The following is an 18,196-nucleotide window of genomic DNA, read 5'->3' as shown; positions in this document are numbered from 1 at the left end:
GTTTACCAAAACCCTAATCAGACTTGGGTTAGTCATAAATCCCAAACCACAGATCCGATTCATGATCTGTAAAAAGTGAGTATTGCTATTTTTCTGTATACTGTTTAATATTAAAATTTCATAGATTTTTGTTTAGGTTTGCTATTTATGTTTGTATTTTCAATCTGAAACAGCTGTTTTAATCCCTGTTAAAAGAGGTATATTTTAGCTCAGATTGCCGGAAGGGTTTCTCCCTAACCGGAGATGATTTTTCCGATCTGTAAATTGGGAAATGTCTGTTTTTCTTCTTAGTTAGTTTCTGTAAAATGTCATAAATTTTCATGGAGATTTGATTCCTGGTTCGGGTCTTGGACTAAGACTGGTTAGTAAATTAGGTTAAAAATAGCATATTTTTAGGGTTTAATGCAATTTTCGGATTAAGTTAATGTCAAAAAAATATTTTTATAATTCTAATTTGATATTAGGGTTATAAAAAGTGCAGGTACCTAATTTTATGAATTTTAGAATCCATTTGATGTCTGAATTAATAAAATTGCAAAACAGGGCACCTGAAGAATTCTAAAACACTACAAAAATCACAAAATTTGTGATATTCTTGGATTTTCATGCATAAGCATATATTTTTAGGGTTTAATCATGTTCATAATCATATTAGGATGCTTTAGGTTTACCTTGATGCAACTTTGATTTCATTTAGTGCATAAAACCTAAGTTTTTACCAAAATATTTTCAGAAAACCCTAATTTCAAGGCCATAGTCTTGCTATCGGCGGCAATTTGGTCATTTGACCTCAATTTCGAAATCCCTAACCCTAATTTTCACATATTTAAGCATGTCACATCATATTTAGCTTAGTTTATTCCATTCAAATTTCAAAACTTGCATTTTACCAAATATATTTCTAAAAACCCTAATTTCAAGGCCATAGTCTTGTTATTAGGGGTATTTTGGTCATTTTGACCCCAATTTCGAAATTTCATATCTTCTCTTTCATATTTATTCAATTTTATTTCATACTTTATCAATTTTGATTTAAGGGAATCATGGCAAAAAGGCTTATATCTAGCAAAATCCAACAATTTCTTGATATTGTTGGATAAATCTAGAAAAGCCAACATATCATCACTAACAAGTTTTCTAGTTTTGCAGGTACATTGAAGACTTTATTTTTCATGTATTTAAATTTCAATAGTGATGTAATTTATAATTAAACTTTGGAATAAGAATTTACATTTCCTGCTTAGCTTAGGCAGCATTGCATATAGTTTATTTTTTTAAATAATGTTAATGTGTGATGGATGATGGTTCATGCATATTCAAACTCACTATGGTCTACACGAATGGCACATACACTAGCTTTTATGAAGTTTATAAACTTGGTGGAATTCGTATTTATGGCCATAGTCAGAATATGAAGGATATCTAGATTTATGATCTTCACATTAGCCACATTCAGCCTACACTCTTAGGCTAACTTAAAAAATGCACTGCATTTCTCAAAAATACAAAAAGTATTTCTCAATTCCTCAAATCCATATTCATTCATTTCATGCATTTGCCAATTCCAATTCAAATCTCAATTCAAAGAAGTTCATTTTCTCAAAATCCTCTAAGTCTTACTCAAAAATAGATTTTCTTAAAATATTGATTTGCCAATGATATTTCAAGTATTTCACAAGTTCCGAATTCGATTTTCTAAGTTATATTTTCAATTTCAAAGTTTGAATTCAAAGAAATCAAGTTTTCCAAAGCTATTTTACATTTCTCAAAATCGATTTTCACAAAATCCTTATATTTCTTCAGAAATCGATTTTCACTTTCTCAAATATAGTATCTCAATCATGATTCACGATTTTCAAAGAGTTTATTTTCCAAATATTTTCCAATCTTTGAAGCAAACATCATGTTTTCAAATGTGCATTTTTAGAAATTCATAGCACATGCCTGATTCTATGTGCATTTAGAAATTAGAATATGATTTAGATAAGTTGAATAGAGCAGAGCAGTAGATTGATCCTTGGTTCGATTACCCCTGTTAAAGGTGGAAGGAACGGTCAAAACTCGTACCGACAGGCGAGTCCCATTCTACGGAATTTTCCCGCATTTTAAAACGGAGGCGAGTTATTTTCAAAAACTATTTCAAAGGTCAGTTTGATTTGCAAAAGTAAAAATTTTGCGATGATAACAGACCCAAACACCAGTCTGAAATTAAGGCTATAGAACAGATTCCCTATGCATCCGTTGTGGGGAGTCTCATGTATGCTCAGGTGTGTACGTGTCTGAATTTAGCGTACATTGTCGAGATGTTAGGCATATATCTTAGTAACCCAGGTATGGATCATTGGAAAGCAGCCAAAAGGGTTCTGCGGTATTTGCAAAGAACAAAAGGTTACATGTTCACATACAGAAAGTCAGATCAGTTGGAGATCATTGGGTACTCTAATTTTCTGATTTTGCGCGATGCCAAGATAGTCATAGATCCACGTTAGGCTATGTTTTTCTGTTGGTCGTGGGAGCTATTTCCTAGAGGAGTGCCAAGCAGACACTTATTGTTTCTTGCACCATGGCAGCAAAATTCATGGATTATTATGAGGCATCCAACCATGGGATATGGCTATGTAATTTTTTCACTAGCCTATGGATTTTGGATAATGTTGAAAGATCGCTAAAGCTATTTTGTGACAATAATTCAGCAACGCTATATTCCAATAACAACAGAAGCTCATCCAAGTGAAAGCATATTGACATTAACTTCCGTGTTGTTAAAAAAAGAGTACAGAATGGTCAAATATTGATAGAACATATTGGCACAAAGTCCATGATTGTGGATCCGCTTACTAAAGGTTTGCCACCCAAGGTCTTTCACGAGCATATCGCTCGCATGGGTGCTTTATCATTTTATGATATGCTGGTTTAGTGGAAGTTTGTTGATGATGCATGAAATGCACATCATTTCTATATAAAATTCATGCATTTTCACATGTTTTGAAGGCTTAGAACCCATGTTTTGGTGTGTTTAGGTATAAAGAGGCTATGATTCGAATTTCACTTTAATTAGAGTTAAAACAAGGGAATTAGAGGTTTTTCAAGATTTTTGGAGAGGTTTTTGAGGAAAATTGGATCCAGATCAGACCCAAGGGCCCACTTTTGGATCATGATTTAATTCTTAAACTGTTCTAATCCAATCCACACATTATCTAAGGTCCAAAAGATGAATAATTTCATAAAACCCTCTCAAGAAATGACGCCTCGCAAAATATTTTATTTTAAACCTATTTTTGAAAATTGCAAAACTTTGTAATAGGTTTAAATAGTTTTTGAAAAAACCCTAGCAGACTTCTTTGGCTGGAGAACTGACGCTCCTTCCTTCCTCTCTCCCTCTCTATTGTCATCTCTTGCTGACTCCTTTCTTTTCCCCTACTTTCTCACTCTATCCACCACTCTGTGAACATCTTCTTTCTCAATGCCCATCTTACGTCTCTTCTCTCTTCTTTACTTCATATGTAGTATCCATTGATGTGTTTCACTTTGGTGTTATTGCTGTATTTTTGCAGGTTCCAGTCGTACAGATAGTACCTTTAACTCGGATTCGGTTTGCCATTTACCACACCTGAAGACCGGCCATGCTTCTCCTTCAACTGATCTTTTGTCTTCGCATCCACCACGTGCTTTCTTCTTTGTATCTAGGGTGCTGTGAACACCCCAAATTTTTCAAAATTTTAAAGATATTCCCCTTTTTTCCCCTTGGCCCCATTTTTTTGAGGAAATTGAGTCCATTTCAATCTAAATTTCAGTTATTCTTCGAATTTACTGGAATCAAATTCATTTTCTATATCTAACTCCATTTCGGATCCGAATCCAGTGTTAAAATCTAAATCTGAGCCTCGTTATCCGATTTTTAAATTTAATTTACAAAAATACCAAAAAATAATTTCTAAAAGGGCTTAGACAGTTGATCCGATATCCATTTGGATCCATTTACTCTGTATTTCTCAATTCGAGGTTCAAACTCAAATATTTCCTCAAAATCCGAATTTAGACCCATTTTCTGAAGAAAATTCCAAAGATCAAACCCCGAATTCTCAGAAAACCCCTCTTTTGTAAATATTTCTATTTTTTTTAGAAATCCCATAGTTTCTAGAGTTTGATTTCAAAAATACAAAAAATGCAGAAATCAAAAAGAAAAGAAACAAAAAAATCGATATAGAAAAGAAAAATACAAAAGATAGTTTTAAAGACCCCTCTTTTAAAAATCACTTTTTGCTTAAAACCTCCTTTAGGAAAGCATTTTGAAAACAAAACCACGGTTTTGAAAATTTCTAAAAGGTTAAAGTGATCCCCGATGAAAAAGCCCAACTACCCCTTCTTGGAGAGTTCTCGCGTAAAGATCGAAGGACGGAAGACCTCTCGATCACCCTCTTCATCTCCATTGCCCTCCATCGCAAATTGTCTGCCTCTCCCCCCCCCCCCCTCGACCGTCGATCCCTAACAACATCCACCTCTTCCAGATCCTTCCTCCATCTCCTATATAAGCAAACCACAGGGAGGAGGGTCGAGGATCGATTGTTCTCGCATCGCCTCTCACCTCTCCTTCACAACACTTCTCCATCCTTCGATTACATCTATCCTTTTTCGCCAAGCTCGATTGTGAACACCCCAAAATTTTCAAAATATTCCCTTTTTGCCCCCAAACCCATTTTTTGAGGGAATCAAACCCAAATTTCTTAGAAAAAACATCTTTTGTAAATATTTCTCGAAAATACGAAAAAAAAAGTAGTTTTAAATCCTTGTTTTCTCGTAAATTTTAGGATTTTATTCCAAAAATACAAAAAAATTGTAGAAAATGGAGAAAAGAACAAAAAAAAAGAAAAAAAAAGTGGAAACGAAAATCAGTTTTGAAAACTTTCTTTTTCTTTTTGAAGAATAAGCCTTTTTTTTTTACTAAAAACAGTTTTCGCAAAAAGCTTTTGAAAAAAAGAATTGGCTTTCTAAAAAAAAAAGTATCTCTTTGATAAAAAAGTTTTCTTTTTAAACAAAAATTTTTTTTTTAGAGGGTTACAGGGGTTCCCTTCGTTCTCTCGAACTCTCTCTCTTTCACCAAAACCCTCTCTCTCGACCGAACCCTCCAGAAGTTTCTCCCCATCTTCAACCCATCAGCCGCACTCTCCTTTTGCAAAAACCGCCATCTCCAGAAGCTTCACTATGCCATCCACCCTCCATCACCGATCCTCCACGAGCTTCTCCATAGCCATCGCCCATCATCAACGGCTTGCCGCACCCCCTCATCTACCCTTTATCTGCAACAACCCTGCCCACCTCTCTTCCTCAACCCTCGATCTCCAACCGTCGCCTAACTCCCAGTTCTTTCCTTTTCTCTCTATAAAAAGGGCGCAAAAGGAGGAGAAGGGATCATCGATCATCGACCATTCTCGCTCCCCATCGGCGCTTGCTATTTTCCTTTTCTGAGAAGATTGATCTCCTCCCATCTCATTATTCCTTGGGATCTCCTCTCCAAAGGGCTGAAGGTCGACCCTCCTACAATCCGTTCTGAAGTAGCAAGAGTCTTCAGGCGGGACTCTCTGTCTTCCTCTCGAATCAAAACAAGGTTGTGGCTCGATCTACCCTCCAAGGAAACATCCCTCTCAGAGTCGCTGCAATACGTCTAAAAAAAAATCTTCAGACGAGAAAAGAAAAAAAAAACCTTCTGAATCCCTGTTGTAGCGAGGTAAGAAGCTCACCTCTCTTCTTTCTTTCATCCTCTGATTTCCTCTTAATTTTTTTTTTCTTTTTCTCTTTTTCCTTTGCCCCATTTGAAGCACCATGATAGTATTGGTTTGCCTATAGCAAAACCAATCTCCCTTTCGTGCAATAGCAACAAGACGATAACATCCCAACATCCCTGATATGTCTTTGTTTTGTTCATGTCGCGAAATCCTACTCTTGTTGGGCTCAGATCATCGGATCCGATAATCCGATGGGATTCATCCAGATCTCGGTCCAGATTTATGTTCTTGTGGTGAATTCTTAAGCTTTGCTTTCACTTTGGAACTCCTATTTCCATTGCGCACCTCTGTAGATCATGGTATTTCAATTATTGTCGTATGGGGTTATGAAAATCTGTTAATCGTTGTAATTTGTTTTAGTATTCTGCATAATTTTTTCCCCTCTTGTGCTCTAAGCCGTGATATGCTAATATTTCAATTCCATCTTTGTAACTACACTTGTCTATTTCATTTTTTTTTTGACACCCGATCTGATCCAACATTAGATCGAGTCCTTTAAATCGAAATTTTCATCGATTTCGTACTTCTTGTTCATTTCCTGGATTTGGCTCCCTGTCCTGCTCGTGAGCCCTATCAATATAATATACTCGGCATTGCCAAGTCATTTCTCTGTTTGTGTTAAATACCGTGATGTGTAAATACCAGGTGCTATCTTCTCATTGTGTGATGCCATCGTTTTGACCCCCTGTTAATACTATGTGTTGCAAAAATAAAAAAATTTAAAAAATGGTTGCAGAGATATACTCAGTGATTTAATGGGTATGAAGATTCACCTTCATGATCCTCATACATTCACTGGTTACAGATACTAAGAAATAGTGGGTTTATCTCCAGTTTTCTCTAAAAACAAATGTGCGTGTATGTATTTGATAAGAAATGGCGCATCAGAATTTTTTTTTTAGGCAGTCCACTTGTTTGTCTTGTCATTCACCTTATCAGATTCCCTGTTGACATCCTCTGTGTTATTGCTTTATTTTATTGTCATATTTTCACTTCCTCTACTTGGTTATGAAGAAATATCTCTATAGCATTTCTAAAATCATAGATTCACCATTTGTTTGTTATCTTCATATCAGTCCATTTTTTTTTAAATCAAGGTGATACACCGCAACATTGTTTTCATTCATAGTGCTATTGCCTACCCTGCTCATCATCTACATTCGCAAGGTAATTACCATGCTCCAATATCATGTAACATCACAGCAATAAGAGGACTCCACAGTATCTGGTGTCCTGAAATATATCTCTGGAGGATCAACTCGTGAACCACTTCATGGACAAAGCAAATTCCAGGAAACAACTACCTGGAACTATGTTATATGTATTCTTCCTAGATTTGTTTACATACACAGCAGAAGAAGTGTGTACGGGGATGTCAATGAAGTCCACATACTAGTTAATCCTAGTAGGTGTGGTCAAGCTGGTGGATTCCGGTATAACAAGACCTATCAGTTTTTTTTTTTTTTAGAAGTTACAAATTCTTTTGCCAGTTTGTCTGTTCGATTGATAAACTGACCTTTAGTGATTTATTAATCTAGTCATTGTTTTACATATTTGGTTCATTAACAGTTGTGTGAATCCATTGACTCATTTGTTGGCTTCGTTAGGTGGTTTATTGACAGGTGCTTGCGTCTATCGATTCATTGATTGGTACAGGAATTGACATTGAAGCCCTTTTGTTGATATAGGTATGTTGACCATCTATCTTTCTGCTGAATTCATACATATGAAATATTAACTGTTGTCCAATCTATCAATCTGTTTATTGGATTATTTAACTTTAGTAATTATCTGCTTAAAGTATTGAGTCTCATTGATCCTACTTTTTGTTATATCCAATTGTCTTACCTCGCCCATTCATCTTCATCTTCTGTGTTAAGCTCCCTTCATATAAATTTGAGGGATCAGCTTGATAGAATCGAGTCACCCATACCTTTTGAGACTGTGCACATTAAGGAGGGCCATTAGTTTCCTTTTATCACAGGTTTGAGTCATCGCCCCACTGGAGTTGAGCGTCTAAATAGAACCTGTCATGATCCAATCAAATTATGCATATGCCGTGGGTATTTCTGCATCCAATCGTCATAAGACCTCCATCTTATGAACCTTTTAGTTCATCAGCATGCCCATCATAGAGGTCCAAAATTTTAGGAATCACCATCCATGAAGGGGCACTCAACTGGGTCCATAATAGCAGAACTTAATCTCAGGTCCGGACTGGAATTCCTCCACCTAAGTCAGCTTGATAGAATTGATCTCTTTGGAAATGTCGTGTGTCCAGAATTTGACTTCAAGGATGTCGCAATTTCTGTAATAGTTTTACATTGCATTGATCTTGGATTTATAGATTTTCTTTTTATGTAACATCATATATTTGCATTCTAACCCTGCATTTTTTTTTATTTCTCTTAATCCTTTAGACCTTAACCCAGTGGATGTCTATGTTTCCAATAAACAATGGTAGGTATGCCTTTTTATATTAGCTAATGATTTATTTTGATAATATTATAACAAAATGGCATGTTGTCCAGGAATTGGTCCCCTGTTGGTTCAGAATTTTTCTAAGTTCTGCAAAATGTATACTGTCAAAATCAACCATTTCATTTATATGTCAGCAGCATCCATTTGGAAACAATTGATGTATTGGCTCATTTTTTTTTTGTAGTTTGCCTTAGTGATGGTAATCTCGATGCATACAAAATAACATTACGCATCACATGCTCACTGGAGGTGCATGGCACCACCTTACATCTACCTTATCTTCACAACCCTTCACAGCCACCAGTTACTCATGGCTGTCTCAAATAGCCATGTTGTAAGCCATCGACTGTCATTCCCAATTAATTCCCATTGTTAACAAGACCAATGTATGTTTGAGTTACCAAATGATTGATCCATGGGGAAGTTACCTGTTACTGTAAAAGGAATAAAAAAAAAACCTGGGACTAGCTGATCTAAGTAAGAGCCGATTGAGTGAATCTTTCCTCAGAGACAGCCTCTCAATCCTTGCAGATGAATCACCTGATTGTTTTATGTAAATCTGCTGGACCGGCTAGCATTAGTCAATGCTTTAAAGAAGAGTTTTCCAAGGGCAAGTTCCTTTGGTCCTGGAAATAATGTTGCCTTTAGAGGGTTCTTTAGAGGACTTATAGGCTCTCGTTTGAAGATGCAAATTATGTTCAATATTCATTCAGATCTCTGAATGACAACAAGGTTTAACATTGATAATGGGCAGCCTGTTGCTCTGATATTCCTAAGGAAACTTAAAATGGTCTCAAGACTGGATGTTAAGATACTAAAAGCCTTTACTGCCTTCAGCCATTATGACTTCCCATACTCAGGCTTTCATTTGCTTATGGTATTATTCATATACATATATATATATATATATAAACATATATATATACATATATGCATATATATATATATATATATATATATATATACATATATATATATATATATATGCATATATGTATATATATATATATATATATATATATATAGGTACACATGCATACGTATGCATGAGCACACGAATATGTGTATGTCCTCTCATAAATACAAGGGATACTACATGCTTCTTTTAACATAATGTAGCATCTTAAGTTAAAATTAGCATAACTACCTATACCTTGGCTTGGCGCTAACTTTTCTTTCTTGCAGGAATCTCTGGAAAATGTTGATTTCCTTCTTAGAAGAAGATTCTATCATTTCAATTCTCATTGTAATAAGCTAGCTATTAATGTGAATTTATTACATTCCCTGTTTTAGATTAGAATGAATGAGCATTGTAAATATCATAATTTGTTTGTTTTCATGCTTTTTGCTTTTATTTTTCTCAAAATCTCACAATGGTGAAATACGAATGGCACGTGCACCATTTCATAAGAGGTAATTAATCCTAAGTTGATGATTTACATCAATGGCCATAGTCAGGATGTAAACAAAACTTAGAATTTTTATCTTTTATAAAATAACACTGGATCCACACTGGACCCTCTTCAAAAATCATCATATTTTCAAATATTTCCTTCTTTTATTAGAGTTTAACTTAAAATTAACTCAAAATATATATCAATGGCCATAGTCAGGATATATTGAGAATTAATTTTATTTTAAACTCTATAAAAGCACCAAAACAGGTTTCATTCTTCACCTGAATTTAAATATAAATTGTTATATAATACATTAATGACCATAGTCAAGGGTGTATTATATCTTCAATCTTATGTTTAATTCATTTAAAGAATGGAATAGCTTTTCAAAATCCAATTTCAAAATTATTTAAATTCATTCATCATTTAGGATAGAACTGCATCATATTTTCAAAATTTCTTTTTCAAAAACTCCAAGTGATGTTAATACCTTCTTCAATCAATCTTCAATTCTTGTAAAATCCTATTCATCTTTTCATTTTCAATTCTATTTCATTTTCAATCTCAAAGTCCAATTTAACTTTGAGATTTCAAATTCATTTTGTATTCAAAAATTCCAATTCAAATCAGATTTCAAAGTTCAATTTGACTTTGAAATTCCAAATTCATCTTTTATTCAAAACTCCAATCAAATTCAAAGTTCAATTTAACTTTAAAATTTTGGATGCATCTTCTGATTCCCAATTCAAACTTTGAATTCAAAGTCCAATTTGACCTTGAAATTCATTTGTATACTCAAACTTCAATTTTCAAATCAAATTCCAAAATCATTGTCAAAGATTCAAATTCAAATTCAAATTCAATTTGACACCTCAAAATTCTATTTTTCAAAATCTCAAATTAACTTTGAAAACCTCTGATTCACCTTCTGATTTCAAATTTAAAACCAAGTTTATCTTTCTCACCTTCAAAAATCAAAATCAAGGCTTGAGTTTGATTCTGAATCTCAAAACTTAACCCTTCTTAAAATTTAAATTTAATCAGGGTTTTCAAAACCCAGATCCATCTTCAAAAGTCCCATTTGAACTTTCAGAATCCAAATCCAAAGTTTTATTTTAATCCCAATCTGGATCCAAATTTCCAAGTACAAATCTTCACTTTTTGGATCTCAGGTTTCAGATCCAAAAATCCATTTAGGATCCAGAATCCAACTTCCACTTTCGGATCTCAGATTTCAGATCCAAATCCATTTTATGATCCAGAATTCAATTCCACTTTGGATCTCAGACTTCATATCCAAATCTATTTTAGGATCCAGAATCCAATTTCATCTTGGATCTCAGACTTCAGATACACTCCATTTTAGGATCCGGAATCCAATTCTATATTAAATCTCAGACTTCAAGATCCAAATCCATTTTTAGGATCCAAAACCCAGTTTTACTTTTGGATCTCAGACTTCAGATCCAAAGTCCATCTTAGGGTCCAGAGTCCAACTCTATCTTGGATCTCAGATTTCAGATCCTAAATCCATTTTAAGATCCAAAATCCACCTTAGGATTCAGAATCTAATCCCATCTTGGATTCCCGATCTTTTGATTCAATTCTATTTAGGATCCAGGATCCAATTCTATTCCCAATTCTAGATTTCAAATCCAATTCTAATTTCAGACCTCATCCGAACTTCCTAAATCCATTTCTATTTTAAATACCATTCGGATTTCTCAAATCCATCCTGATTTCAAATTTTAAATTCAATTCCATTTCAAATCTTATCTTTTCTCCTAAATCTAAGTTCAAAGTCCATTTTTCTGACTTTGAAATTTCCTTCCTTCACTCATCCTCCAATCATCCTTTTCAAATTCAAAATCTTATTTTCCCAACTCTAATTACTTCAAAGACTTAGAATTTCTCTGATCTATCTCGAGTTCTAAGTTAGATTTTACCATTCAGAAACCATTTCTTCACTCCATTATCAAGTTTATCTCAGAACACTTGAAAATTTTTCAAAACATCTTTCAAAAGAGCATACATCCTTGCATTGCACAAGCATGATTCTTTGTGCATTTTTTGACTTAAGATAAATTCTTAGATAATATTTAGGCAAAGCAAAAGGCATAGATTCGATCCTTGGTTCGATTACCTCTGGTAAAGGCGCCAGAAACGGTCGAACCTCGTACCAACGAGCGAATCCCGTCTCTCCATTTTTCTTGCAAATATTTCAAAACGGAGGCGAGTAATTTTCTAAATATTTTCAAATCAAGGTCAAGTGAGACCCCGCAAAAGCGTTCCTCTTCTTCTCTTTCTTTTCTTTTCTCTTCTTTTCTGTCTTTTCATTTCTCCCCTCAAAAAGGAGAAATAGAGGTCAGAAAGGAAAAGAGAAGAAAGAGAGAGAAACCACGAGAGAGGAAAAATTTTGCGATGATCACATCGATTCGTCCCCTCCCCTCTCAATTCCTCTCCTGGCGTCCGAGCTATTGAAGGAATCAGCTATCCATCGCTGGTGCTCTCATCATTCTCCATCCGGATTCCCATCCTTCAGAAATCACGGCAAACTACGGTGAGTACCCCTCTTCCCTTTTGCTGTTCTGGATTTTCTTTTGATTTCTTTGTTTTTGACCCCCATTAACGCATTTGTCGTAGTGAAGGTCTGCCTATGGCATCACTAGCCTACACATTGCAATATCAATGGAGTTTTTACTCCAACATCTCTTTCCTCTTTGCTATATTCGAGCTTCTTTGATTTATTTATACTCCAATTAAGCAGACATGCCTTTTCATTTAGATCATCTATTTGCTTTCGGTTATGGCATCTCTTTCTTTTATTTTACCTTTGATCTTCTGTCTATAATTTCCTTTGATTTAGTTTTCTTCAATTTTATTATCATTTCTTCTTCTTTTTTTATCTTGATTCCTTGTTCATATTTTCAATTTCTTGTTTAATTTTGATCATGCATATAATTCAGGGTTTATTAACATTTAAATATGCATGATTTTATAAAATAATGTTTCAAAAACCCAATTTTATGATAGTTTTCAAGTAAATGTGCTAAAATGATTTAAAAATAGAAAATGCATGAAAAATAGTTTTATTTTACATTTTTATGCATATTTTAGTTTTTGTTATAGTCATAGTAGTTTTAGTTTTAGTTTTCAATAAAAATAATAATAAAAATAAAAAATAAAAATAAAATAAAAATTAGAGTTAAAAATTAGAGTTAGATATATTGTGAAATGAGGTTAGTGTAAATGATTTTTAGAGTAGTTAGTTAGTTTGAGGTTTTTAGTAAATAGTTTGTTTTTTTTAATACTCTTTTAAATAGTTTGTTTTTTAGATTTTTTTAAAAAAAAAAAAGAGAAAAAAAAAATAATAATAAACCAAACCGGTTTGCATTTGGTTTTTAAACTGAAAAAAATATATATATAATAATCACAAACCGGTTTAACCGGTTTGCAATTCAAAATAAAGAAAATAAACCGGTTATGAACCGGTTTGGATTTTGTTAAAACAAACAGCAAACCGGTTCAAAACCAGTTTGCTTGTTTTTAAAAAACCCCAAAAATGCAAAAATCGGGGTCTCCCCTCTTGCGTCTAAGCTCTCTTCTTTCCCCCTCTTTTCAGTCTCTTTCCTCCCTTCTCAACCACCGCCGGACCCTTCTTCCCTCTCTTTTTCCCTATCTTCTTCCCCTCTTTCTCTTTCCCTTTCTTTCAATCCGGTGGAGGCTCTTCTCAGTCGGGCAATGGCGTGAGGGAGGAGTCCGATTTCTCTCCTAACCCCTCCAGTTCATGGTAAGCAACTTCTTCTTTCTCTTCTTCTTCCTCTTCTTCTTCTTCTTCTTCTTCTTCTTCTTCTTCTTCTTCTTCTTCTTCTTCTGATTTCATTCTGTTCTTCTTCTTCTTCTTCTTCTTCCTCCGATCTTCATTTTTTTCTTCTTTTTATTCCATTTATTCTGTGTAAAATGAAATAAAAATTTAAAAACGAGAAAAAGAAAAAAAATACAGTCAATAGAATCCAATATTTTCTGATTTTATTCTTCTTTTGATCTGTTTTTTTTTCTTCATCTTCTTCTTCTTCTTTCAACTTGTCCGATTATATTGTTTTTGTCTGAAAAAGAAAAAAAAATAGAAATAAAACGGAAAAAAAATTAAACCGATCATTGATGTTTCTGAATTTTTTTTCATCTGCTAATCAATTTCGTGCTGTCTTTGATTTTCTGTTTGTTATTTTTTTTTTCTCATTTCTAAAAATTCTGTTCATAGCGTGATTTAGTTCCAGATTTTTTTACATTAATTTCTGTGTTGATTTCACTTGATCGGATATCTGAATTCCTTTTATTGCTGTGTTTTTTTTTTTGATCATCATATATCTGTATTGAGTTCCATCAGATGGCATGAGGTTTACTGCAAATCCGGAGATGGATTTTTGTTTAATGGTTTCTCCAGCAAGGGATTGTTTGAAAGCTCATTGAATGATTTCTGATCCGATATTACTGATCTCGGATTGAAGTACCACCTGAACTTTCTGGTTGATTATGTGATTTCTGTAGAAGGCTTGGTTAATGAAAGAGAAAGGTGTTCAACCATTTTGTTTGATTTTGAATTACTGGATCAAAAGTGACGATCATTGTTGTTCTCTGAATTAATTTGATCTCTGAATCAGTCTGAATGATCAATGTAATTTCAAATTTTTGAAGATCTATCTGATTTTCATTGATCTGAAGTATATTTTACTGAGTTTTTTTTACAATGTTGTTTTTAGCTCATTTTCCAGTGGTGGCTGTTTAAAATTTAAATCAGTATTGTGGAAGGAGTGATCAGATGGCTGGATTGCATTGTTAGTTCATTGAATTGTTAGCTGTTAGTTGTTAGCATATTTGATTGATACAAGCAATTTGTATTTTTAATTACTTAGTTAATTGTCATTAGGTTTATCTAGTTATTGTCATTTAGATTTCGTTTATTTTACTTTCCATTGTTTTAGTATTCTCCGTTTAGCACTGTTTCTACTTTTCTCTCTTGTACTGCTCGTGTTCATCTGAATTGTGCAGGATAGCACAGACTGGAGCAGAAGCGATTACGTGACATAAAGTACTAAGAATAAAGTTTCTTTTTTGTTTCTTTTTTAGAATTAGGAATTTAATTGGGTTTGTAAATATTGCACTTTACGCCCTCTGCGAAGGGTATTCATTTGTTGTAATAGTTAGTTGTTTTACTTTTCTTAAACATTTTACATTTCAAATAATTCGGCAATAAAGGTTAGTTTAGATTTGTGTACTTGAATATGATATATTCCCGTTCCCTGAGTTCGACCCGGTCTCATCCACTAGTGAGAACCGGTTTTTATTATTTGATGTCTGGTTTTCACATGTTTTACATTTAAAAATCTTTTCAAAATTACAACGATTTAAAAGAAGACATCAAATTTCCATTTCGTTTTCCTCGTTTTCATTATCATCTTCATTGTTATCACGGCTTTCAAAATGAATATCTGATCTGATCCGGCATTAGATCAGGTTTTACTCTGCCATAATCATCGATCAATTTTGCATTTTATTTGTTACTTTCACTGTAATAACTATCTTCGCATTCTGATTTCCTAGATGCAAAAGCATTCCATACTTTGCTTGTTATCTCGTCATAAGCATCTATGCCTACTGAAATCCTATCTCTGCTATCTGTGTTCAATGGAGTTGGGATTTATTTCCCCGCTTAACGTTTGTATCAGATTCTCGTTGAAGCATGCGATTTCTAATTGTACCCATCCATGTTGTATTTGTTTCAGTTTTCAGCATTTAGCAACATATGGTGGTATTGATTTTGTACTACCATTCACCCCATTGCATTGACGCCATCATAGTAGCTATTACATGGATCATTCAATAGGTTTTGCATTCATTGCCCTTAATGTATTTTAGATTTTCATTTGTAACATATTCGAGGCCATTCGTCGTTTGTTGATGCATTACATTCCAGTATATCCATAGCCACAGTTTGTTCTGCATTATATATCATCTTGTATATGTCCAGCACATTCAATTGTTGCTTTGCTACAATATCTACGTTCAGAAGTGCATATGTTGGTCATTGATTTAGCATTGCAGTATCTATATTCTGCAACTTTACACATTTGTATAGCATGGTTAAGCGTCATGGTTCTCGTTGTGTCAGAGCGTCTTCATCATATGCTCTTTCCTGTGCACTCGCAGGCGCATTTACATCTTAGTGTAAAAGGATATCATTCGAATCAAGCACCGCACATCTGTGCTCATCCTTACCTCCAGCATTCAGAAGTTAATTCAACATTGTGCAGGATTCACCCAATCAGAGATCCGGTTAATCATAGAGTTTTAGATGGATCTGCCTTGAGAGAGGGATCTAGATTTTGTTCCTTCCCTCTATTTATCATCTGTGATTTTCATACATTTTTTTTAGCGCCTATATTTGCCAAAATATCAGATCCATCTTCCCCCTTTGTTCCCTTCTGAGTCATTTGAAGGCCAAGAAATCTTTCGGTGAAGTGATTCCAAGACCTGTTAGATATTATATCATTGTGAGTATAGAATCATAAGTTCGTTGTAAGAACTATAGAACTGGAGAGTCATCACATTTGGCGATCATTAAGATACAGTCATCACAGGACAAATTCATTCTGGTAAAGGCTGGATTCAATGGAAAATGTTGAACATAGGTAAACAAAATCTCTTTACAAAACATCAAAACATTCCAAAAAAAACTCATGCTAATTGATGATGCATGAAATGCACATCATGTTAACAAGTTTTTCATGCATTTTGTAATGAGTTTAAGGGTTTAAACCCATGTTTAGATGCATTTTGATAGTAAGGGGTTGTGGTTCAAATTTCAGAGAAATCGGAGTTAAAATGAGAGAGTTATGGCTATTTTAGTGTTCTGGCACAAATTTCAAGGTGGATCAGATCCATATCCGACCCAATTAGGCTTTTTGGACCTTGGATCAACCTTTAGAAAGCCCAAAATCCAACCCACACGCATATCCATATCCATTTCAAAAAGTTTTGCAGAAAACCCCTCAGAAAGTGGCGCCTAGTAAAATATTTTTTTATAACCTTGTTTCTGAAATTCCAAAAAGTATAAATATAATTTTTAGAAGAACCCTAGGCATATTTGGCATTGGGATTGGCACCTCTTGCTGTAATTCTAGCTCCAGCCATTTCCTACCTATCGTTCCATCACCTTCTCCATTAAAGATTGGTTTATGCTTGGAAATCAAGCATATTTCTTTCTCCCGTTTCATTTCTTTTCAGTTCTTTAGCATCCTTGCTGCGTTTTCTCACCATTTTCTGTATTTTTGCAGGTGTAGCAGAGGTGGAGACCATTAATCTTGCTTGAAAGTGCGCAACACGACAACAAGATGAGCCGACCCTACCTCCATCCGGTTTTTTGAGCCCTCCGATCGCGAATCGGCACCCGTTCCATCTTCAGTGGAACTCCAATGTGTTGCAGCTATGGAAATACTGTTTGTGTTGATATTCCAGCATTCTCGAACGGTTTGGGACGTCAAACCAAGGCCATTGTCCGCTCTCTTCTTCCCCACGATCGTCGGATCGCCCTTGAGGTAGGTCTTCTTCTCTCTTTTCTTCTAGATAAAACCCAAAATAGTGTGTGTTGGTTTTCTTGTTTTATTTTCTGTGTGTTTTCTTTATTTTTATTGTTTCAACCTTAGAATAGCATTCGTGCATAGACCAGAACGGTAGTTAGGTTTTGTTTCATTGTTTTTATGTTCGAATCGTGAATTTGCATCATTTTTCATCCAAAACGTGAGGATCGGCTAGATTTTCATCTAGCCGATTGTTATTTTCTGTCCAGTGTGTTTACTGAGTTATTTTTTTACAGATTAAAGTGTTGCAAATTTTAAGTTTGATTTAGTTGAGTCATTGGGCTTAAAGAAAGGGGCGTGTTTAATTGAAAACCAATAAATCGGCTAGATCCATTCTAGCCGATCTTGGTTCATTTTTTTATGTGAAGCCTTTGGTCATTTGAGCAGAATAACAGGGTTAGTAGACCTCATTTAGGATGAGCCCAATTTGATTTCTTATGTGCCGTGTAATTTGTTTCAGTAAAGTCGTTGAATTTTAGTTCATCTAGATAAAAGCGTGTGATTTAAAATTTTTTTTAGTTAATTTTTGTGTTTTGTTTGTTGGTCTGTCATTTCCAGCATATTGTAATTGTTAAAGTCCCAACTTCCTAGGAGTGTGGTTGAGTTCATCATATTAAGATTTTTCTACACATCCTTTTGTTTCTTTTGATGTTTTAGTTCTATTGCGAAAAGAAAAGAAAATTTGAGTATTGTTTTCACTTTGTAGGTTCGTCCAGCTGGTTGTATGATGTCCATATAGTTCATAGTTATGTCATTAATTTAAGTTGTTGTTTGATGCTTATTCCAGTTAGATGTTAACTATGCAAGAGTGTTAATTTTAATTCTTTTGTGTTTTAAGTTAGGATTCTAGTGATTTTGTTGTTATCATTTAATGTAATGTTTTATTTTCAGCATAATA

The sequence above is a fragment of the Nuphar pumila genome, chromosome 4 (assembly GCF_984573655.1).
Source record: "Nuphar pumila chromosome 4, dmNupPumi1.hap1.1, whole genome shotgun sequence".
Lineage (NCBI taxonomy): Eukaryota > Viridiplantae > Streptophyta > Magnoliopsida > Nymphaeales > Nymphaeaceae > Nuphar > Nuphar pumila.
Note: the sequence above shows the minus strand (reverse complement) of the source record.